Below are 25,134 nucleotides of genomic sequence, written 5' to 3' on the forward strand. Positions count from 1 at the left end.
AATGGTTAATATTTTTTTAGATATTTAGGTAAGTATCCTTGTTTTTACAAACTTTATAATGTACTTTTAAACACCTGTGCATTTTGAAGGCCCAATTCTTGACGGCTCAGTATAAAATATTTAGCAAACATGAATGTCCGTTCATTTTCGAAGAATAATTTTAACTCCACTTTTTTAACAGTAGCGGATCTTGAATATTGTATTAGAGCAACAAATTTTAACATAAACTGCAAATCCCTAGCGTCAAAATTTACATCTGTACAGTTAAACGTTTTAAACATTTTATAAATTCCTGTTTGGAAAATTATTTGGAAGATTTAAAAAATCCATTTTCATGAGTTTTCACTTCTTGACATTTTTTAAATAAAGATTAAAAAAAATCTTTTAGTATACGAAATGAAAAATATTAAATTGTCAGATCTTTTTAAACAGCAATTATATTATTAGGTGTAAGTGGAAAAATGAAATATTTTATAGCTGCTCTTGTAAAACACCAGGAGTTTATTAAGTTTCTTTTATGTCTTTCACATGGGGTTGTCGCTTAAAGTGTGTTCACAAAATTATGGTGTGTTTTTCTTGGGCTTTTCGCAACTTAACGTCTTCGACTGGCATCCATATATTTTCTTTTAAGTGAATGAAGTAACTTTTCCTGTTCACTTTTCAATCCTTTCTTTTATGATACTTTTTCTATTTCTCCGCGATAGCTTATTTGAGCTTAAATTAAATGAAAATTCTATTAACATAGCATATCAAATATGACCATTTGATTAATGTTTTAAAACTCTGAAATTTTGTAAAATATTTTTTATTAAATCTTGATAAAAGCAGTCTTCAGTATAACGTGTCAATCTCAAACGCGGTTCAAATTTGTAATTGCGTAAGTTGTTAATAAAATGTTTTTAATTGTGTAAATAAGAACAATGAAGATGACCAGAGATAAATATTTTACATTGCAGACAATATAAGAGAAAGTGCTAAATTTGTGCGTAATGAACGTTTGCTTATCTCTTTGTAATGGAATTGGTGGCTCTCAAATTTATTAATCGAACTTTCAAGTTACCAGAGAGTAGGTAATTCCAATATAAAAGAATTTAATTCGGTATTACCCATAAATTATTGGTATTTTATATCACAGCTTGTCTAAAAGTAATGAGTTAGATTCTAAATTTTAATCATTTTTAGTCATTGTCTGAATCCATGCATTAATCCAAATACTCCTAGTGTTGCTTTAAAACGGGACGTTAATATAACTAAACAAACCATGTCTTAATCTAATAATAAAACTATTGGGTTAAATATAATAAATAATAATAAAATCCAATAATAAAACTATTGGATTATTGGAAAAAATTAGTAATTGATATTAAATATTATTTGTTACTTACGTTTTAACTTGAACATATATTTATTTATATTTTATTAAAATGCTGAAATTTTAATAATAATGATTGAATAGTAGAAGTTTTAAATGTTTTATTTGATATATAACTAAAGCATTTAAAATGCATTCGTTTTTTATTTGAAAATATTTTTATGATGCTATTAATTATGTAGTACAAAATGTAAAGATTGGAAAAAACCTAGCATTGTAAACTAATATTAAAACTGGTTCTGGCTATGCGAAAACAGTTTTTTTTTTTTTTTTTGCTTCTTATGAGAATCCTGCTATTTACTTTACAGTATAATACATTGATTTTATTAGAAACTTAAATTTAAAAATATCAACTAAACACTCTATTCTAACAATTTTTATAATTTCTAAATGCTGGTATGGATATAATATATGTACCTTTTTTTTTTTGCAAGTTGCTTGTGAGTTATGTTGTCGATATCTAGACTCGGAAGTTTGCAAATTCGTGCCATCGGTATATTATAAAATGCTATACAATATTTTTAATCAATTCTGCAATATCATATGAGAATCTTGAATCTGTAGATTTTTTTGATCTAATACGATTGTTTAGGAAGTCTTAAGATATTTTAATGCTTATTTTAGGTATAATATATATGCATATGCTTTTTATTTCATTTTAGCACGTTCATAAAATTATTTTCTACATTGTTAAATTCAAACTTAAAAATATTTAACATCTTAATGCACTGGAATTACTTTATGAATCTTGGAATGCAATAGCAGTAACTGTTAAAACGTCGCGAAACTTGATTTTTGTCCTTTTAACTTCATATTCATAGAATCGAAGATACGCCACATATTTCCTCAATGGTCATGTCTCGGACTCTGACAGTTTAGAAAACTAAATTTAAGGTTCGCCCTTTAACTCTTTAAAATCCAAGCACTTTTCAAGTGGCACTCCCTTTAACATCCAGACTTTCTCAGCGGGTCTCTGAAAGACATGGACTCTTACTAGCTGAGGGGCAGTTACCCCCCGCACTCTGAAGTAATAAAACTGTCGACGCTCTACCTTGAATAATTGCCTTGCGGTTTTCGGCAACGAGATTCATTTTCCATCAGCTTAAGAGTTTTATTCTAATGTATTTATATTTTTTAGTGTGAAATGTTTCGCTCATCATCTTTGTGGGGTATTTTTTTTTTTTACAAAAAATTTGAAATTTATTCTATAATTTAGAAAATAGTTTTTTTTTTTTTTTTTTTTTTTTTTTTTTTTTGTAAGTTTCATGTTAGGCTTCCAAACCATTTAAATAAAAACTGGCTTTACTAGCAATTTCAAAAACCGCTTTATGTTTCATTTACTTCTCAATAGGCTTTTACATTTTTTGTTGCCAAAATTAAATAATATGTCATATATTACCATGTAAAAATTTTTTACATAGTAATGTAAAACATACATTATACATATATCGATGCAATTAGTACATTTTTTTACATAGTATAGATGTCAATGCTTTTCAGTGATAAACAAGATAATGTTTTAAATCTTCATTTAATACCGAAATAAAAACAATCGTTGGATAAAAAAAATGTTATTGCTCTTTTTGAAAGATGTTTCGAAAATATGTTCTTTCGACACTCAGCTAAGATTTTTTTTTTATTATTATTGTCTTTGGCATTTTTTTTTAGTATAAACGATTATCTTTATTGAATTTTTAAATTTAAAATATTATTTTTCATTTTCGATAGTGATACTAAGAGAAAAGTTTTAGAACTTTAATTAAATTTTTAAAGAAGTTTTCACATTTTTTTCCCCCAAAACCTTACGCATTCTTGCTTTTACATTAAATAATCGAAAAAGAATGTAGGGTGAATATAAATTCCAAAAATATCTTTATTTTGCCACTCATTTTTACTAATCTTTTAAAATATAACTATTAAAATTTTTTTCTTACCAAGGGAATATATTACGTCAAACGTTATATATCTCATCTATCAAATTGTTTCGATAGATGAGATAACATATTTTTAAAACTTCATTTAATAATGAAATACAAAAATTTATGAAATAAAATTCGGGGGAAAAATTACTCAGTGAAATATATTTCGAAAATACATTCCTTCAGTTTTCAGCCAGAACATTTTACTAAAACATTATTCTTCATAAACTAAATATGAAGATTTAACACATTTAAAATTACATTAATCATAAATATTACTTTTTTAGTATGAACTGTCATGTTGAATTTTTCAAGCTGAATTTCTGATTTTAAAATGTTATGTGAAGTTTTCTATAGTATTGTTAAGACAAGATAAATTTTTGAACGAAAGCTTCATATTAAACTTCCACAAATTTACACACGAGGGAATCATTTGCAAATTTTTGATAATATATACATTATATAACATTTTTTACTCCTCATCTCTATCTCTCTCGTTCACCTGACACTCGTTAGTTTCATCTCCTGCTTCTTTGCTTAGAATAAATGAGAGATCAGCTAAAGTATCATTTTTTGGCCAACCATCATCTTCGCTAATAGATCACTGTCACTTTCATCAGAATCAAGTAAAATTGCTTTAATTTCTTCTTCAGTGTGTTCACGATTTCTTTTACTCATAATGAAGAAATAATAAGCGTTTCAACAGAAAAATTACTCTGATAATCCAAACACCCGATTCACAGTACATAAAATAAAGAGTAGAAATTCACATCTGAAGAGAAATTTTCAGAATGGCATTCTAAAAAGGAACTCCGTATTTATATAACTTATCTCACTCTTTGAAGAGGGCGATAAAGAATACTCCCAATTTTTTTTTTTTTTTTTTTTTTTTTTTTTTGTCTTTTAATTCTATTTTAAAAGCGGTAGTTTGTACACGGCCTCGGAATTTCCGACAGTCCTTTGATGAAAGAATAAGATGCTTGGAGTGTAAAACGACTTCCTTTCATAGTAACAAGTGTCGCTACCCATTTTGTGAGAAAACTACGATGTGAATAGGCCGCATTGACAATGCAATGGTTTGTCTTTATATCATTACAATAGTCTTACTACTGAAAAGGGCTTCTGATGCTTGTCCGAAAAATAAACAACGTGTCGGTATCCTTATATAACATTCATCGTTACCAGAGAACTTCAGTGGAACATTTCTTTTATAAATGGCCATAAAATCTTTCCAATTTTGAGCTAACAACACGTGAAAATAGAAACTAAAACCCTTTCAAAATACAAAATGTACGCCAACAACCTATTTAGTGAATTCCTCCTCAACCCCTACCGCCCTAAGGCAGAGGGGAAACTACTGTGAAAAAGCCGCGATTGTCGAAGATAACGAGGACCTCATTGAGTGTTCAGTAGAGTAGCCTCTTTTAATACCCATCTCCCCTAAAACGGCTAACAGCCGCTCCAAACCGCCCCGCTGGAATCGAGAGGGTTAATCTCTCAAAATCAAAGTAGTTACGGTTTGAAATCTACTGTGCATTATCTATTTATCATATTGTTTATATTTGCAAGAATATCAACCATATTCATTAATTCAAATAGAATGAGTAATTGTGATTTTAAATTTTGAAACAATCTATTTTTAGATTGTAATTTTTGGAAAAATTTATTTTGTTTCAATATTGCTTTTAAAAAAACTTAGTTAAAAGAATATTAATTTAAACACTATGTATTTTTTTTCATCTAAACGATTTAAAAGAAAATGAACGAACAACAGTTATTGTTATAGACTATGAATCACCTGTATTGAATATGGAATGCATTTGTTAAAAACAATCTATTTAAAATTTAAGTCAAATATGACGTTAACTGCGACATTTGTAAGATATTAGACCAAAAGAAATTGCCTTCAAAATGCAAAGGTTTTTGAATTCTGAATTTTGTAATTATAGCTTTGTATGTTTTTATAATGAAATTATATTTATAAATATACATTTATGCACTTGTGAATGTTTTAATGCAATTGCTTAACTGTGCATGTTCAATGTTGAGGGAGTTCTATCCCTCTGATTCATGTCTCGATTCGACTTCTGACTCCGCCCCATCACTATCGTTCTTCGAGCGTTTCGGGGGATTCACCCACCACGACATTCCTTGTGACTGGGAACGAATCCTACAATGCTCGGCAGACCACAGTTTCTGTTCTTGCATCTCCGCTCAGCAAATGAAATGTATGCAATGAATATTCATCACATTTGCAGGGAATTGAACGGTATAGATTATTTCTCCCCTGCAGTCTTGGCCAAGAGTGGTGAAACATACACGATGGGGGGGGGGTAACTCAGAGGCGGCGGCAGAAGATAGTCTACGGTGGGGGGGGGCACGATAAATCCAACAAGAGGGCAAGCTTATTTTCTCTTATTTCTCTTTAAAATAATTCATAATAATTCAATTTAGTTAAAGGACATTAAATATTATTTGGCCTTTTTTTTTTAATTCAGATACTCAGATTCTTTTCTGCGGAAAATCTGCGGACCTGACGTCGTTGTCCAAAAAACGCCAACCAAAAATTATCGGTGATATCAAACGTCCAACCAAAGATTATCGATAAAAGCGACATCCTATTGATTTGACAGCTTATCAATTTGCCAAATGTAGTCTAACCTCTTAAACCTTATTCGGATGTTTCGATTGTATACAGTATATTAACTTTAAGATGGTTTTTAAATTGTTATAATCGTTAATACTCAGCTCTCCATAACCATTCTGAAATGATGGAACTCTTAAATTTCTCGCAGACGGGGAGAGGGAAGTGGTTGCCAACAGAGTAAATGCCCCCTTGCTAATGCCGCCTCTGTTAACTTAAAGCCAGTTTAACTTAATAATGGGATCGGGTTTAACTACTGTTTAACAATGAAATGTGTATCATAGCCGATAAATATGCAATCGCCCGAATTGTTTAAAATCGTGGGGGGGGGGCGGATGCAGGCATTTTGTTGTTCCAATAATAATTATAACCCCCTCATTAAAAACTAGCAAATTTAGTGAGACATTTAGCAGAACTTTTGACTTATCATTGTTAATTTTTTAAATAGCTTCGTGGCAATACATAGATTAATTTTTTGCCATCCAAACAACTCAGCTTTCACTAATTTTCGTGTTCAATTCAGAAGTCAATAGCTCAGTTTTATATGCATATTTTCTTAAAATTTCAGAACTGAATTATTCTAAAGACAGATATTTTGTTGAATAAAAAATATTTCGAGTTATTTTCTTTCAAAGGTTATATTTTAGATGTTGACCCTCATCATTCGGATGCTTATCCCTCATTTTCGCAGGTTGTAATTCAGTCAGTATTTTACTGCATCCCGTTATTTTTTTATCTTCATGTGCTTATCTTTTTTACTGTTACAGATTTGAATCGTATCATATCATTATCGGGTGCCATATAACAGCAGTTCCATTCTTTAAAAAATTGAATTTGTTAGCAAACGCAGCATTTAAATAGTGATTTTAAAAATGCGGCAGTAAGAAGGTTAAAGCTATATCAGATCAAAAGAACGAACTTTTATTATGAAGAAATAATAAATTTCAAACAAATGTAATTTTAAAAATTATTTTATAAGACTTGTAAAATTGAATATGCCATAACCAATTAATAATTAAGATTCAAATAATTATTCTCAACTTTATTTTATGATTTTAGGGATTTAGTGTTAACAAACATTATAGCCCTAATATTTTATAGTTCATGGAATTTATTCTTTTGACGAATTTATTTACAATGATGTATATTTTTAATAGACCTACCTGCATTCTGCCCCCCCCATCATTCCTGAAACTCAGCAATTCTAATCATTTGCCTAATTGAAAATCCGAATACTCGAAAAGGTATTGTACTAGAGCTTTAGAAAATTTATGACTTAGTATCAGAAGCTCTACTTCATTCATTTGTTATAAATAGTACATATCAGATTGCACCCTATTTAAAATAGCCTTCAACGTATTGGATAATTGTGGCTTTAATTAATATGATTTCAAAATGAATTCGGATTCAAAATTAATATTATAAAAGAACAAATTTTTGAATTTTAAACCGGCAGTTAATATTATCATTGATAAAAATGCGATGTCTTTCATCTTTAAGTACACAAGTCTTACTAGTGTACGAATGTGAATCACTTAATTAAGCTTTTATGTAGTTAAAGCACAATATTTGCCTGAAGAGGTCGGTAAACATGAAGCATATCAAATCGCATCACGCTTGTGTAAGAATGAAATGCTCACAAAAGTTTCCAGCTCTGGATTAAACACTTGATTATAAAATGGATTCAGATGTGGTTTTCATAGGTTGTGGAAAGGCTGCACCAACAGATTTTCGTTCTTTTAGAGGGAATGGAGTGTTAAAAATTCACCATCTTGCCAAGACTGTAGTTCCTGCATATGCTTTTTTTAGTGCTTGAATAAAATTTATATATTTTAAACAGATACAGTCTTCAGAAATTTTTTGTTGTACAATGAAGTTATGAAGCCAATTAAACTATAAAAAGCCTGAAAACTCACATCTCATTTCCATTCGTACTTGAAATGTTGTGAATTTTATTGTGTTCCATATTTCGAGTAGCAAAAATTTTGAGTGATGAGAAAAAAATGAGTTGAAGCTTTTTCAGTAAAAAAAAAGTTTGAAAAGACGAATAAATAGGAATGTCATTGCGTTTCTTAATCTGTCTCAGAACTAGCATTAGTTAAGCACTGGTTTTTACTTGTAAAATTTGGAGTTATTGCCTTTAAATAATACATCCTAATTAATACAATGCTCATGTTAGGGATAGCAATGACTCATCTCGATCGAATAAACGAATAACTTTTAAAAGAAATTGATTTTAGCGTATTGGGCGAGTCAGTATTGGAATTTCAATAACAGAAAGTTGCTGTAATGTGTATCAACAAAATATTATAGCCAACAGCTAGAGAGGTTGAAATATTTTATAGTAAATATTATAATCATTTGTAAAGAATTTTTGGGAAGTCTGAATTAAAATGAACCAAATCATTCGGTTTGAAATGAAGCATTGGAATTTTTCGGAAATTCATTCCATTCAGGTATTTGCGCTTGATATAATATGTACACATAGTTATTTCGTGGGAATTTGATAGTTGAATGATGTTTTCTCATGACATCTAAAATACCATAATCGAGTCACATCGTGCAGTTTGAAATTAATAGAATACGGAAAATGGATGCCAACTATTTTATTCACTTTTTAAATATTCATTTCAATCAGTTTTGAATAAAAACTTAAAATCTTCAAGTTACAAAGCAAAAAATGAGATTATAAAATATCGTTCTTTACGTTTGCCATTTGTTATCTCATAGCAGTTCTGATTCATTTGTTACCATTCTAACAATGTATTTCGTATTGACGATTCAAAGCTTCATTTATACGTTTTCCTTTTTATAAATTTTCAGCTTTAATCTTGCTTCTCCTCGACTACTAAAGGAGAAATCTTTAATTCAATAATCGTAGACCAAATTGTCTAGTATTAATGTAAAAGATAATAAAGAAAAATGTAAAATTGCACCACTTTTATTCTAAGGACACTGCAGAATCTACTGAAAAACCTGGAACTCATTTTGTTTATCAGAACTCCAGTAAAAAAATATTAAATGCATTTATTCGATTTATTCTATTCAGTTTTACTTTTAAACACGGTATTAATATAAACATATTATTCTTAATACTTAGTTAGAATGTCAGACGATTAAGTTTTTTAAATCAAACGCTTATTTGTATGCATTTAAATCTCATGCATTAAGAACATAATAATTAATAAGCAAGATAAGCAATTTAAGTATGAATTTTCACTTTTATTAGCTTAACTATTTAATTTTAAAACCTATTCTCAATGCCAACTTGTAACATATTAGTATTATCTTAAAAATTCTTTATAATATATTAGAGTATCTTTATATATCAAAATATATTAGTAGTTAGTCTTTGTATTAATAAAATTAAATGCTTAATAATCAAAGTTAATTAAGCGTTTTAGTTTATACCAATCCGTTAAACGATGTACAGTATTTTATTGAAATTAGAAAACTGGTTTTCTTTCTGAAATTTAGAACATGGTAAAAAACAAACTTTATTTATTTTTTAATTAACGATTTGTTTGTGATTTTAAATAACGTAATTTGAAAAAATGTTTCTGGAAATAGCACAGAATTGAAATAACTAACCTCTCTCAGGTAACAATGCTAAGCTTTTCGAGCAATAATGTTTTAATCTATACTTATAATAAAGCTCAATGTGTGTGTGTGTGTGTGTTGGCGCTCTACAGGCCAGACCGTTTGACATACAGCTACCAAATTTGGTACATGTATACCTTGGAGGTTGGGAATGTGCACCTGGGGTTTCTTTTTTCGAATTTTTAATTAGAATTTTAATTATTAATTAAAAACTAACTTTCCCGCCAAAAAAATCTTCCATTATCCCCAGCGCCAAACGAGAAAGGCTTCAGTTTTTTTTCTCCCAACAGTAATGAGGCTAGGGTTAAAATTTTTCGGCGGATTATTTCAATCGGTTCTGTTTATTTTCTTAATGTTTGATGAATTTAAAATTAAACATTGTTAATGAATCAATCTTTCAGATTCATTCTGAAGTACTTTTGAATTAAAATAAAACAGAATAAAGGAAATTAAAAATTTCTAATCCGCATAGCGTTACCCCAACTGGCGTAGAAAAAAATCACGTATTTGCGTTACGTAACCGGCGAAGAAAATTCACGCATGCGCATTCTGTTCTGATTGTTGTCATGACAACGTTATCAATGGATTTAAATTATTTTTGGGTTAGTTGCATGCGTTTGTAAGTAAATTGTATTTATGTTAGTTATATATTTTTTGTATATACTTATAGTTTTAAGTACATCGTTTTTTAAGTAGTTTTTTTAAAACCTGTTTTCAACCGTTTATTTTAATCGATTCGTTTTATTTTCTTAGTGTTTGATGCATTTAAATTTAAACATTGTTAATTAATCGATCTGCTCATAATGAATCTAAGAAAATTTTGTTGACCAACTCTTGAGATATTACATAAATTAAAAAAGATATTCTTTAGTGCCCATAAAGTTTAAACGCTGAGTGACTCTATTTTCAGTAATCAGATTATAAAAAAATGCTTTGTTTCAGTAAAAAATATTATTATATTAATTGAAGATAAATTCTTTCCACTTTAATTTAAAGCATAAATTCTACGGGTGCTAACAGAAAATGAGAGAGATACATATTACGTTATGACTGAAGGCCTTTATAATATTATGAATGAATTATATGATAATCAAAATTTGAAGTTTTAAAATATTTTGATGAAGAAGCTATTAAAGTAGAAATTGCATAAAATATTTAATTATTAAAATTTTAACGGACATTAAGATTGGCGAACCTGCTGGTCGCCAAAGGCGGCTAGTAATAAATAAAATAAAATGATAAAAGCTGAATATTATTAATTATCAATATGCTTCAAAATTTAATAGATGTAAGACCATCACTGGTCATTAATTAAATTAATCAAAATTATATAACAGTTGAATTATCAATGAGAATGCACAATATTTTTGATCATTCATGCTTATTATTAAATTAGGTGATGATATGTCTAATATACAATGTTTATTAGTGTCTTGTAAATTTTTTTAATAAGATTATGAAAGCACTCAGTTCAAATAAAATGTATTAAATGAGATCTTATAGCAGGAATATTAATCGCTTTCTGCTTATTTAATGTAACACGTAGATTTTTTAAAGTAAAATTTTCTAAATTATATAAATTAGAAATTAACTAAATTTAAAATGATAGTGTGAAAAAAAATTAAACTACGAAAAATTTTGAAATTTTTTTCAAAAATATTGAAAAATCATTTAAAACTCTTTTAAATATATGTAGGATTTTTTTTAATATGGTGAAATATTGAAAAATAAAATTTTAAATTCCTTGCATTATTTCAAAAAATATAAATTTTTGAAGTGACTGTGCATTGACTTCTCAATCTAACGAATAGTCAAATATGTGCCAGCTGACAAGTTAGAAATATATATATTGACTTCGAAAGTATTCCACTATTTTCACTTTTTTCAGTTACGACAGTAAAATACATTATTAACCTTCTGACGTTGTACTAAATATTGATTTACATTTAGAATGACTGTTATCTACAACTAAATTTTTTCAAGCCTCGTGTAATATTTTAGATGATATCATTAAATTGAGTCTTTAAAAAATCTTTAAAATTATTGTCTATATTCTTACACAAAAACTTGGTCTAAATTCTTAGTTTAAAATAGTGGGCGATGTTTATTTGTTTTATTTATGTACAGAACCTGCCTATTCGAAGTTATATTAAAGAAAAATCGAATCAAATCAAATTCATGAAAATCATGGCGGAATGGTTTAATTAATGAATATGACAAAGTTTTAATCAAAATGCATTATTTGGATTCTTATTTTTTGATACGTTTATATGTTTTTAATTCTTTGATGGAGAGGTTATTCTCTCTGATCTGAAGTTTGAGATTAAAACAAAATCTTACCTCGTTTCGGAAACTCTTACATGCATTGCAATTTTGAATTCGTATTTTTTATAGCCTGCATAACTCCTGTTTTTTGTGCTATCTCCTCGGGGTATAATAATTTAGACATGTTCATTGGATGGATACGTGAAATAATGTGTTGTGTAGAAGATAAAATATATAAATTTTATTTATATATTTTAAGCTTTGTTTCCATTCTGATAAATTAATATTTTGATGCTTTAGTTGACGAGCTTCGAAAATTTTCGTATTTCTTCAATTGAAATTTAAATCTGTCCGGAATAAAAAGAATAAATTATAATTTTTTGGTTAAAGTTCAGTAAAGTAAATTCAGTTTTTCTGCCCCACTGAATCTTTTGATGTTAAATAAAAATATTGAAGAGAAATAAACGTTGCTTCTTGTTTTCTTGAAAATGTAAATCTAAGGGATCTTCTGTTCTCTTTAGTAGATGCTTTAAACTGGAGTTTGAAATGGGAATTGTTTTAGATTTTGTTTTAGATGTTATGCCTTCGTGAAAATTGTTTTTCTTTGGTGTATAATTGTCAGGCATCGAGATGATGATTTGTAAGGCCTTGTCACTTAATGATAATGTTTTATTCCTTTGCTTGAATTATGTGCACATTTTTCGAAATGATGTCGTTGCAAAGTTTAAACATGCAACCATAATCACTTTGGTTTTTTAAATTTTATTTTTGATTTGATTCATTTCTTGCGTTTACTTCAGTTCTTTTTTGCCATTGAACAACATGAGCTCGAAAGTAATGCTCCGTTCATTTACAATTCGATTTGCTGTTCAACAGAAAATGTTCTTGTAGTGATCTAGATTCTTTTTCCATTTCAGAATATTTATCAAAGTGAACATTTTGTATTTCCCAAAATTGTAGGGATAAAATTTCAAACATTTTCAGAAGTATTGAAATGTATGGCACTTGAATGGAATAGGTTATACTGATATGAGGTTAAAACCCACGATGAAAACGATTATGGAAAAGTATAATTCTTTCATAAGATTTTTTACATAATATCTTATTCCAGATGTTAATATATTTTTGTAGTTCAAAAACTATGACAATAACTTCTGTTCTAGCTTCGAAATTTAAGTCTTTCAAAAATGCTTCAATTAGGTATGATGCAATGCGAAACTTTCAAAAGAATTTCTTATACAACGTTCGTTTCTTATCTAAACTAATTTTTAGTATGGATATGTAGGCGAATTTCTGAGATTATTCTCAAGAGTAATTTGATTTTTCTGGAAATAGATTAATTGTGTATGCTGCCATTTTTGTTATTAATCTTTCCAGATGTTATGCTGTGAAAATTAGATAAAGATGTTTTAAAAATAACTGTTACCCCCAATTTAAAAAAAAATGCGATACTATTTTTCTTTGTGACATATCTATTGTTACCACCCACCTTCATTTTTAAGATAATTTTAAAGGTCGAATTCTACCTTTAAATTTGAAAGCATTAATGTGATGTCTTTTTAAAAATGTTATAATTATTCATGTTTGTTTAACTAGTCGAAAATCAGAATCGGTTTTATTTTTAAAAAACTGAAGGAACTCACACATGAATGTTACTAAATGATGTGCAAAATGATCAATGAGTTATAAATATCAGTTATTATGCGCAACTAAATTTAAGTGCAAAGAAAAACCCCTAAAATTGGTAACGTCCGATATTAAAATGCATGAATCATCAATTTAAATATATAAATAGTTAAAATGGGTCGTTCACGTTTTTATAGCAAATCCTTGAAAAAATTCTTTCCGTTTTTCGCAGTTTTAAAGTAACGCCTTACACGCTGACTGATATGTACCATACAGGCTTTGATCTGTGATTCGTTTTTGCACTTGCATGCATATAAATGATACCTTATAATGTCATAAACGAAAAAAAAAATTAGATCTCTAAATAATTCTCAGCGGACTATAAAGATAGATATTCTTTACAGGGTGAATTAGACGCCGAAAGTATTAAATGCATTTAAAACTAATTTATTGTTTCAGAAACAAAAAGAAGTTTCACATGAGGGGGAATTAAAATCCTAAATTTTTTTAAATACCTAGATATGTGCAAAAGCAGATATTTGCGATTTTTTGACATTTTCGCTTCTGGCACTTCTTACATTTATCATCCTTAATGAATAAAATGAATTAAGCCACTAATATTTAATTTTTAATTTAAAAATATAATTTTTAAAATTATTTTACCTGGATATCTTACTTTTATTCATTTGAATTACTGTTAACTGGAAAGTACCATTTAGTGGAGTATTTTTGTATCCAGTAGAATGTCCATCAGTAATGCGTTTGGAAAATCTTATTTCTGTCTGTATTCAAACCTCTCATTGTCCCAGATTAGCTGAGAGAGTTCCGTTTTCCGATTCAATCTCTGCTTTTCCTTATTTTCCCTTATATCTAGAGTTTCCCCCTAATGATATTGAAAAGATCTTACCGTTTTATAGTGTAAATAACCCGAATAACAGTAGAAAATTCGAAAAGATAATTTTCAAGCATAGCCATTAACAGATATAAAAGCGTATTTTGACTAAGTGGAAAACTAAATAGATAACATGGTTCGCCTGAAATCCGACAAAGATTGAATACCTAACAAAATTCAAATAAAATGTACAGTTTTTCAATTTTATTATGGAAATTAAGATCATAATGAATAATTTAGGTATCAAGTTCATCACTAAAGACTCGATCCATTCCAAACCAAAATTTCGCGATCTTTAAAAAGAAAATTCTAAGAAAAGGTGTTTTCTGTTTTATTCCAAGAAACCTTTCTCAACATTTCCTTGGGAGTCTCTTGGGGGGAGAAGAAACTAGTTTTAGCTTCAATATTCATTTCATATATAAACCGGGTAAAAACGATATCGGATAGCAAAATATTAAGGATTGCGCATTGATAACAAAAATAAGTATTGAACTTAATAGAAATAGACTAGTACATTATCGACTTTCATAAGTCCTAGGTCCGAAATCTAATTTCTGACATATGTGGACATGGTGACCTTGGACGTCAGGTTTAACATCCACACCTACCTTCAAATCGTTGTGTTTGGAGGGGAATTTGCTCAGGTATCGTCCACGGCATCTGTTCACGATGTAGAATTACGAAATTTATTTCAAAATAATCCTTGTGTTCTTATGTAGGATATTATTATAAAGAAGAGCAGCAATTTCTCACTCCATCAAGACAATTAAAAAAAATGCTAATAGTTCAATGATGAATGGTAGCATTGTTTCCCTTGAATTCAAGCGTATCTTTAAAAAGAAATAAACGCGCCTAAATGATCGGAACCGCTATATAATTATAATATATTTACTCAAAAAGACTTGCGAGCAACCTTTATTTTTCTTCATAGCTTTAATCTAAAAATGAAGAATCTTGTCAATACTGCAACCAATTACTAAAAGTCATGATTACTGTATAAAATATGGCGCATCTATATTTACTTTTAATTTTTATGGCTTCTTTTTCAACCATAAAATATATTTTAATCAAATTTTAGGAGAACAATTTCCCAACTACCGACCGATCGAAGTTATTGACTTCACGATACATGTTTTCCGTGAAACAGATAAAAAAAATAAGTCGAAGGCTATTCTAAGCAAGGAAATCTTACAAGGCTGCCAATGAATCTAAATATGTAATAGCAATTGCCTCCGTTGTGATTTTAGTGCAAAACTAAAACATTTCCATATTTGAAAAAAAAATACGCAATTTAGTTTCTCATTAGTATGTTAATTCCATCACTTAATCGAACAAAGGTAATTCTCTTCTAATATCTAAATGACATCTTTTCAATTTGCCGTGTTTTCAAATCGCATTAGCAACGAAATCTTAAAAATATCAAATGTCGATGGGTTAATCATGAAAATACTGTAACTATTAGTTAACATGACTCATTTGTTAATTAAAGAAACGGTTCTGTTGTAAGTTTCGTCATATTTTCTTCAGTACATTAATGATTCTGCTCATGTGTATGTCAACCATTGATCAAATTTCTACAAATATAATTCTGCGATTTTCTAGCATCATATTTTTTTACAAGAAACTTAGATGACAGGATTTATACAACTAGAAAGGACGTATTATTTCATTGTAGTTTTAACGATTCTTGCCTGTCTAAATTCCTTTTCTGGTTTACTCATCAAGCATAGTAATTTTTTCTTAAAATTTTAATGTTAAGATGAATCTCGATATAGAAATTATTTTTTAACAGAACATTTTTTCGTCAATTGTTAATTTATAAAATTTTAAAGTCTAAAAAATCTGGATGGGACTCAATGATTTATATTATTACAATGATATATATTTAATATTTGGATGAATCTCAAAAATGAAATATGTGTAAATAATATACTTAAAGTATTCCTTTGTTAGTGATTTCATCTTCCCGAAATTTTATAGGCTGAAGTAATTCGCTGATGTGGATTATAAGAATTATTAACATTCATTTCCATGAAAATATCTCATTGAACGTATAATGGAACGTATTCGTATTTGATTTAAGAAAACGTTCGAAATTGTGGGAAATCTTATCATTATCAAGTTAACTAATGATAATCTTGAGCAATTTTTTTTGTACTTCTATTAGTTTTTGTATTTTAATTTGTGATCCTTACAAAATTTGGCTTAACTTCCAACAATTTATTCAATTTAGAATGTTCATCTGTTTTGTAACATTTTTGCAGTGAACTTCAGTATTTAATGCTAAACAAAGGCTATTTTACTATAATGGACTGTCTTCAAATTCATGTAATAGAATTGAAATTTTCTATGCTTATAAAATTTTCGACTGCCTTATTTTGAATTTGTGAGCAATTTTGTCGAGATGGATATAACGGAAATGTCTTGAAAATTAAATATGGTACATTTAATGCTGATGATAAATAGATCTCTTCAGTCATTACAGCAATAGGAAATACAATTTTAAGTCCCAGGAGACATCCTTAAATATAGGAATATAAAATTGCGGAAATGAATAGTGTGACAAAAATATGATTAGTAAGCTTAGGTGAGATTTTATTTTTGGTTTAAAATATCGGTTTCGAATTTATTGCAAAAAAAATGTGTTATCCTGAAAATTTTTCTCTATGATCACAATTTCATTTTTATGGATTATGGGAATGAATTAGCTCAAATATGAAATCTAAATTGCTAAAGAAAACAAATGTTTATTTGTTTGCTGCATTATTTCATTTTATAAGTACAAGCAGGTATGTTAAGACTTCATGAAATTGATTAAATATTCTTACAGCACATTAAAGAAGTTATTGATTGCTATTTATTATTATTAATTATGACTCGGTTAATAATAATTATAAATAATTCTATGCATTTTTAAAATTAATAATTGAAATTAGGACATTTGTCTCATGAAATGAATGCTAGTTTGCTCATGAAGTAGTAATAATTACGAAAGTTTACTTTTAAGAACTTTAAAAAGTGATTTTAGATATTAATATTTAAAATTAGTAATTGGATATAAAAATGTTAAAGAAACTTCTGATCTAATTTTTTAATTTTTTTTATTAAATGTTTTCTTGTATCTAATATTTTTTATTTGAAATTATTTTTTACTTAATGTATTTTGCACTATTAAATGTATATTGCACCAATTAAATGCATATTGTAAATGTATATTCCATAATTATTTGATCTAGAAATGCAAACTTATTGTAAATTTGAAAGTGGAAAAAATTATCAAAGTGTTTGTATCGATGAATGATATAAATTATATGTGTATGTTATGTGCGAAGCTTTACGTTTATAGTTTCTGCAATATTTTATGTTCGTTGAATTAGAGAATGTTATATGTATTAATTATATTACTGATTATATAATTATATTATGTGTAATTATTTTTCCTCGTACCATTGAGACTCCAAAAATATTATTTATAAAGGAAATTAAATTTACATTATAGTTTTTTGCACCAGTGCATTAAGCATTTCTATGAAGTTTCCGAAACATTGTCTTGAAATAAAAACTATTGTTTATCATAATTATACAAATAATATACAAAGGATATTTATCAAATGTGATTATTCCCCAGTAAAAAAAGATGTTTTTTTTTGGAAATTCTGTTTATTTTATAGAAGGTGTTTGGTGATAAATAATTTTTTTAAATAAAAATAGCATTTCTAATAATTCAGATAACCAAATTTTAAGTTAAATACATGTGAAATGAATATAGTACTTTATATTTCTCTTTTAAAAATTGCAGCATCAAAATTGTTTCTGTATATTTCAAATGTTCAATTAAATGTACAAATTAGTTTCTGTTCTGCAATTGTATATATAACACTAAACTTATGATTTTTGCAAGTAGTAGTAAAACGATTATTGGAAAAGAACTCTCATTACTGTAAAGTTCTTCTTTGACTGCATCAGTGTACCTTACCAGTTATTCACCTACGGTAATGGAAATAAATTTGTCATGGTTACCAGTTAATTGTGACATGAACTGAACTTACGCCGCTAATGTTTTGTATTGATGCGTAGAAGTGATGCGCATGAGCATAATGTTTCAAAATTACCAGCTTTTCCACAAGTGAGCACGAACGAATATGCAACTTAAGAAGAGAAGGAAGGAAAAAACAAACACGATTTCGAATGTTATTCAGTACCACAAATACTACTTTCTTTACTTTCTTGTCTTCTCTTCAACTTATAATGCATTATGTGAGAAGGTTAGTGATATCAGATATATGAATTGGTGAAGGCTTTATTGGTTAATGGAATGTCCACCCATTATAAACTATATATCGAATATGTCGTGATCAAGTGATGATGGCTGTTGCAAGGGGAAAAAACCTCTTCCTTCGATTAACCATTGCAAGTAAAAAAAAAAAAAAACTTGCCTTTGATGAACTGTTGCAAATAAAATAAAAACTTGCCTTTGATGAACTGTTGCAAATAAAATAAAAACTTGCCTTTGATGAACTGTTGCAAATAAAATAAAAACTTGCCTTTGATGAACTGTTGCAAATAAAATAAAAACTTGCCTTTGATGAACTGTTGCAAATAAAATAAAAACTTGCCTTTGATGAACTGTTGCAAATAAAATAAAAACTTGCCTTTGATGAACTGTTGCAAATAAAATAAAAACTTGCCTTTGATGAACTGTTGCAAATAAAATAAAAACTTGCCTTTGATGAACTGTTGCAAATAAAATAAAAACTTGCCTTTGATGAACTGTTGCAAATAAAATAAAAACTTGCCTTTGATGAACTGTTGCAAATAAAAAAAAAACTTGCCTTTGATGAACTGTTGCAAATAAAAAAAAAACTTGCCTTTGATGAACTGTTGCAAATAAAAAACAAACAAACTTGCCTTTGATGAGTTGTTGCAACTGAAAAAGAAAAAAAAACTCTTGCCTTCGCTGAACTGTTGCAAGTGAAAAACTGTTGGCTCTAATAAACTGTTGCAAATGAAAAAAAAATCTTGCAAGAAGAAACTAAAAAAGAAAAAAAAAATCTTGCAAGAAGAAACTAAAAAATCTTTGTCTACAATTAAAAATAAATCCTCTTGCACAGCTGCAAAAAAAAAAAAAAAAAAAAACTACTTTAATGTAAAGGAAAGAAACTGCTGCATGAATAAAATCTACTGCAGATAAGTTTCCAGGCTCAAGACTGATTCTTCACAGTTAAATCTTCTCTTAATTCATCTGGGAACTCTAAAAGCCATCCTCTCAGGTCAACATCCATAATCTATTTCTACGTGTATGTAGAAATAAATCGGCCTTCTTTCACCAGCAGATGATCAGTCTTAAAATTACAAGTTTGAACTTCTCAACTAGTTGACGAAATTGCCTGTAAATTAGAATCCTTTAAGCGGAAACGGCGAGAAAAAACTATTCTTGAAAAGAAAGACGGGCAATTTGGTGGGAGGCAACTGTTAATGCCACTTCTTTCTGCTATTCATTAGTCGAATGCATTGTATCGACCACTGAAAGTTTGTGAAGTGAAATGATTCTGAACGCTTAAAATTGCATTATCAAAACGAAAGCGTTGCATCGAAAATTTATTTATGCATCCGTTGAAAATGCTATTTTTCAATCTCTTCAAAAAATATATGTTCCATCATTACGGACAAATTAATCGCACTTTTCCATGCTTGTGGAGTGGACTTGGCACACTAGCAGTCTCATAAAGTAGTTCTTCTTTTTGCATTATTTAGTTGAATGCTGCAGTGTTCAACCTAGTATTGTAGACTGTAAAAGATGTTTTCTGTGAACATTGCTTCTTCGAATAATTTTGCTCTGCTTGTATAAATATTGCTGATTTATGTGCGATAATGACCATATCATATATTCATAGTATTTATACTTGTTGACCATATTATATATTTATGATGCTGCAATTTCGGATGAATACTATGTGTAATAGCGTAATAATGATTTTATAAAATAATTTGCTATAAACTCGTAATAAAAAAAATATTTTTAGCATAGAATTAGTATGAAATTGAAAGAAAATGTTCGTTAAAATATTCTTAATATTGGGAGATAATACTTGAAAAATGCAGTTGTATTGCGCTGGTGCAACAAATAACTCCGATGTCTGTTTAATTCGAAAAGAATTAATCTGTTTTACATAATGAACATTTCAGCAAATGTTTTTCTGAAAATGAAAAAAAAAATCATTTTATGATACTTTCTTTGATAAATTTTATATATTTTTAAGTAATCATTTAAAAAAATCTAGTATGTAATATTAAAATCATTAATTAAATATTTTTTTAACTGTTCACAAAGTTAACCGACTTTTTACTATGTATATCTGCTCAAGTCATAATCTATAAAACCTATTCCAGCCGATTTATACTTTGGAATTTTAATTCGTTTCCAAAACTTACCATTTAGGGGAAATGCAAGATATTAAGAATCTTTGCATGTTTTGGAGTCTCAGTCTCAAATCAACATTAATTTCAAACATGTGCAAGTGACATGAACATCTTTTAATGTTGCCTGTTCAAACGGACTGCATGGGACAGGCCAGAATTTTAGGCTTGTTTATAATCTTGCATTTAAAATATTTCCTTTTAATAAAACAGGAAATACTTTAATTGATATCGAAGTTTATTCTATTCGAATTATATTGAAATTTATTAATTCTATTAACATTCATTTTCATAGAGGGCTTCTAATAAAATTAAAAAAAGAAACTTCTAGATATTTCAGAAAATTTCTCTTTTCCTGAATTTCATTGTTTTTTCATTATGTATTTCCTGCAAGTCAGAAATACGTTTATAAATCGATAAAAATATTTGAATGAAAAGTTGCATTGAAAATTAAAATCATGCAGGACAGCTAAACTAAAAAACATTATTCCTAGAAATCTGACCACATTATTTCCCATTTTATTGTAAATGGTAATGATTTGTGTTCAGATTAATGAAATATTATTTATTAAAATTCATATATTAACCCTATATTGCATAATTATTTACATTATTTAAAATTTTTCATTCATTTATATTTTTATTATGATTTTAAAAAATTTGTTACATTTTAAATTAGGTGTAGGGAATCTTATATACAAAGAAATCTTAGTTTAATTTATAAGAATTTGAGTTCGTTTTGCTTTAAAAAATCAATTTTAAATAACTAAGCCGACAAGTTAATATTTGCAATGTATTCTAACTATTCATTTACATTTGTTTACACAGTTGTGATTGAAAAAATAAATTGTGCAATATGGGGTAAAACTTTGTCACGTTACTTGTGGAAGAATCTAATATAAATGTAGTTATTTCGTAGCTGTTATTGTGCATTTCTAACTTGTATTTATGATGTTTAAGGGGGAAATGAGAAATATTCAAAAAATATAAAAAAAAGAAAGAAAATTTTAAAAAAATGAAAGAAAAAAAAAGAAAAAAATGAAAGAAAAGAAAAAGAAAAGAAAAAAAAGAAAAAAGAAATTTAAAAAAAATGCAAAAAAAAAAAATGATCATTAGAAAAAGAAAATAAAAAATGAAAAAGAAAATTCCATTCCCTCTTCTTTAAAATGCTTATACTTGTAACCAGTGTATTTTGATATTTCCTTTATGTTTCATAAATTTTGTGCTTAGTTTATAAAACATACTATATATTTATATTCTTTTTATAACAATTTCAAGTTTATGACGCTTGTAGCACATTGACTGCCACGAAAATTTTGCGGAAATGGATGTAAAAATATTGAATCACTCTTTATAATTACTATAATCTGAAGACTATTATAATCGAATCAGAAGACTATGTATTTCAACATGTTCAAATGATCTAATGTATGGAAACCTGAGTTACAATGTTTTTTATGCTAAAATTGTGATTTTTGCTATTTGAAATGATAATTCTTTGTTGAATGAAATGGTGCAAATATACAAGTATTCATTGTTGGATTTTGAGGCATTAAGGCTATCAATCTATTAATTGTTTGAACCAAAAATCAATCATTTCAGTTTTCAATAATTAATGCGATTTTTACAATTTAAACTGTCTAAACAGTGATTCAGGAAAAAATTGCCTTTATTGCATATTTTTAATGTCTTGTTATATAGCGTTATTTTTTTGCACATGATGCAGTGTGTGCACTTTCTTTAAATATATAAATTTTATTATTAGTAATACTTTTACAATAATTAAAAATTGAAAAAATACTGATGTGCTAAATTTTATTAAACGAAATAATTTAACTTTTAAATGCATCACTATTATAAAAATGTCTAGTTTGGAATGATAGGAAGTTTTTTGTTACTAAATTTTATTATCAATATGACATTAAGCTTTCAGAACTTTTTGAGCAAACTGGATTTTCTGTAAATTAACAATATTTATTAAATTATTATATATGTGACACGAATCTTATTTTTGTTTCATAATGTGCTGTAAGTAATAATAAACTGTTCTCTTCAGTCTTATTTGACAAAGATAAGGCTGAATTGTATTACTGTTCGTTTCAGTATTCTGAGACGACTATTATTCGATGATTCTATCTCACTAAGGGGTTAGACGCAAAATGATGTGCGCATTTCCAGAATTTACTTTATTGTTAAACTAGCCGCCTTTGGCGACCAGCCGGTTCGCCAATCTTAATGTTCGTTAAAATTTTAATAATTAAATATTTTATGCAATTTCTACTTTAATAGCTTCTTCATCAAAATATTTTAAAACTTCAAATTTTGATTATCATATAATTCATTCATAATATTATAAAGGCCTTCAGTCATAACGTAATGTGTATCTCTCTCATTTTCTGTTAGCACCCGTAGAATTTATGCTTTAAATTAAAGTGGAAAGAATTTATCTTCAATTAATATAATAATATTTTTTACTGAAACAAAGCATTTTTTTATAATCTGATTACTGAAAATAGTCACTCAGCGTTTAAACTTTATGGGCACTAAAGAATATCTTTTTTAATTTATGTAATATCTCAAGAGTTGGTCAACAAAATTTTCTTAGATTCATTATGAGCAGATCGATTAATTAACAATGTTTAAATTTAAAAGAATCAAACACTAAGAAAATAAAACGAATCGTTTAAAATAAACGGTTGAAAACAGGTTTTTAAAAAACTACTTAAAAAACGATGTACTTAAAACTATAAGTATATACAAAAAATATATAACTAACATAAATACAATTTACTTACAAACGCATGCAACTAACCCAAAAATAATTTAAATCATCCATTGATAACGTTGTCATGGCAACAATCAGAACAGAATGCGCATGCGTGAATTTTCTTCGCCGGTTACGTAACGCAAATACGTGATTTTTTCTACGCCAGTTGGGATAACGCTATGCGGATTAGAAATTTTTAATTTCCTTTATTCTGTTTTATTTTAATTCAAAAGTACTTCAGAATGAATCTGAAAGATTGATTCATTAACAATGTTTAATTTTAAATGCATCAAACATTAAGAAAATAAACAGAACCGATTGAAATAATCCGCCGAAAATTTTTAACCCTAGCCTCATTACTGTTGGGAGAAAAAAAACTGAAGACTTTCTCGTTTGGCGCTGGGGATAATGGAAGATTTTTTTGGCGGAAAAGTTGGCGGTGGGGAAAATGGAAGATTTTTTTGGCGGGAAAGTTAGTTTTTAATTAATAATTAAAATTCTAATTAAAAATTCGAAAAAAGAAACCCCAGGTGCACATTCCCAACCTCCAAGGTATACATGTACCAAATTTGGTAGCTGTATGTCAAACGGTCTGGCCTGTAGAGCGCCAACACACACACACACACACACACACACACACACACACATTGAGCTTTATTATAAGTATAGATATCATCCTCCTTTCTTTTCACCTCTATTTTGTCGAATTAAACCCATCCTAACGCATGCGCAAAAGCACGGAGGATTTTAGAATCCGTTGGTAAACAATGTTTTTATTTGAAAGGCGACTTAAAACAAACTAGCTGTTTATAATCATAAATTTAAAGAAGTTTATCGATCATAATTGTAGAAAAAAATCTCATAAATTTAATAATATTCAGGATTCTTCAAAGCTTGGATAAATATATTTTCTAATAAAATTTAAACACCTTCGAACGTCAAATATTTAATCTATTGTTTTAAATATCGCAGGAATTTTTCAGTTTAATTCACTGCAAAAATGTGATATGTGTGCCAATTGCTTGAGACTACCGTTAATACAACTAACCTTCTTTCTGTCTTTTTAAATTCATGTTGCGAAATTATTAGTCACTAATTAACCAAATTTTCCATCGAAATATTATTTTGCTATAGTAGATTTGAATGATAGAATAATACTTAAAATGAGTCCCATCTTAATATTTGCGATTACTTCTTGTTCTATTTTAATCAGTTTCTTTCGCGCTGTATATTGAAGAGCAAAATTTGCGAAAAAATCATTATTCATCTTTTTTAATGCAAGACCAGGTCGAATCAATTGTGAATTAGACAAACAATTGACTTGAAACTTCTTAATAATCTTCAAAATAAATAAAAAATAAATAAAAAAAAACCTTGAAAATTCCTTTAAAGGTTTAAAAAAAGTTTTTTTTAATAATATAAATTACCTGTCTGTAGTTGAATACACAACCGGATAAGTGATATGAATTTTTGTAATTGAACTGTCGAGAGGTGGTTTTTACCGTATTTGCATAGTTGAAAGTTTACATCTTAGATTACTAAAGCATTGACTTCCATACTATTCTTGTACATGACTATATTGATTAAGTTGCCAAGATTTGCGAAATTGAGAATTTTATTTTAGTATTTTCC

General features: G+C 28.0%; 1 protein-coding gene across 1 annotated transcript in view; it reads right to left on the reverse strand.

The window, feature by feature from the left end:
• The window catches only part of LOC129958427 (uncharacterized), a 92,100-nt gene that overhangs the window by 38,782 nt on the left and 28,184 nt on the right, over positions 1-25,134 (reverse strand). The gene's annotated exons all lie outside the window — the stretch shown is intronic.

This window comes from Argiope bruennichi, chromosome X1, assembly GCF_947563725.1.
Source record: "Argiope bruennichi chromosome X1, qqArgBrue1.1, whole genome shotgun sequence".
NCBI classification, from domain to species: domain Eukaryota; kingdom Metazoa; phylum Arthropoda; class Arachnida; order Araneae; family Araneidae; genus Argiope; species Argiope bruennichi.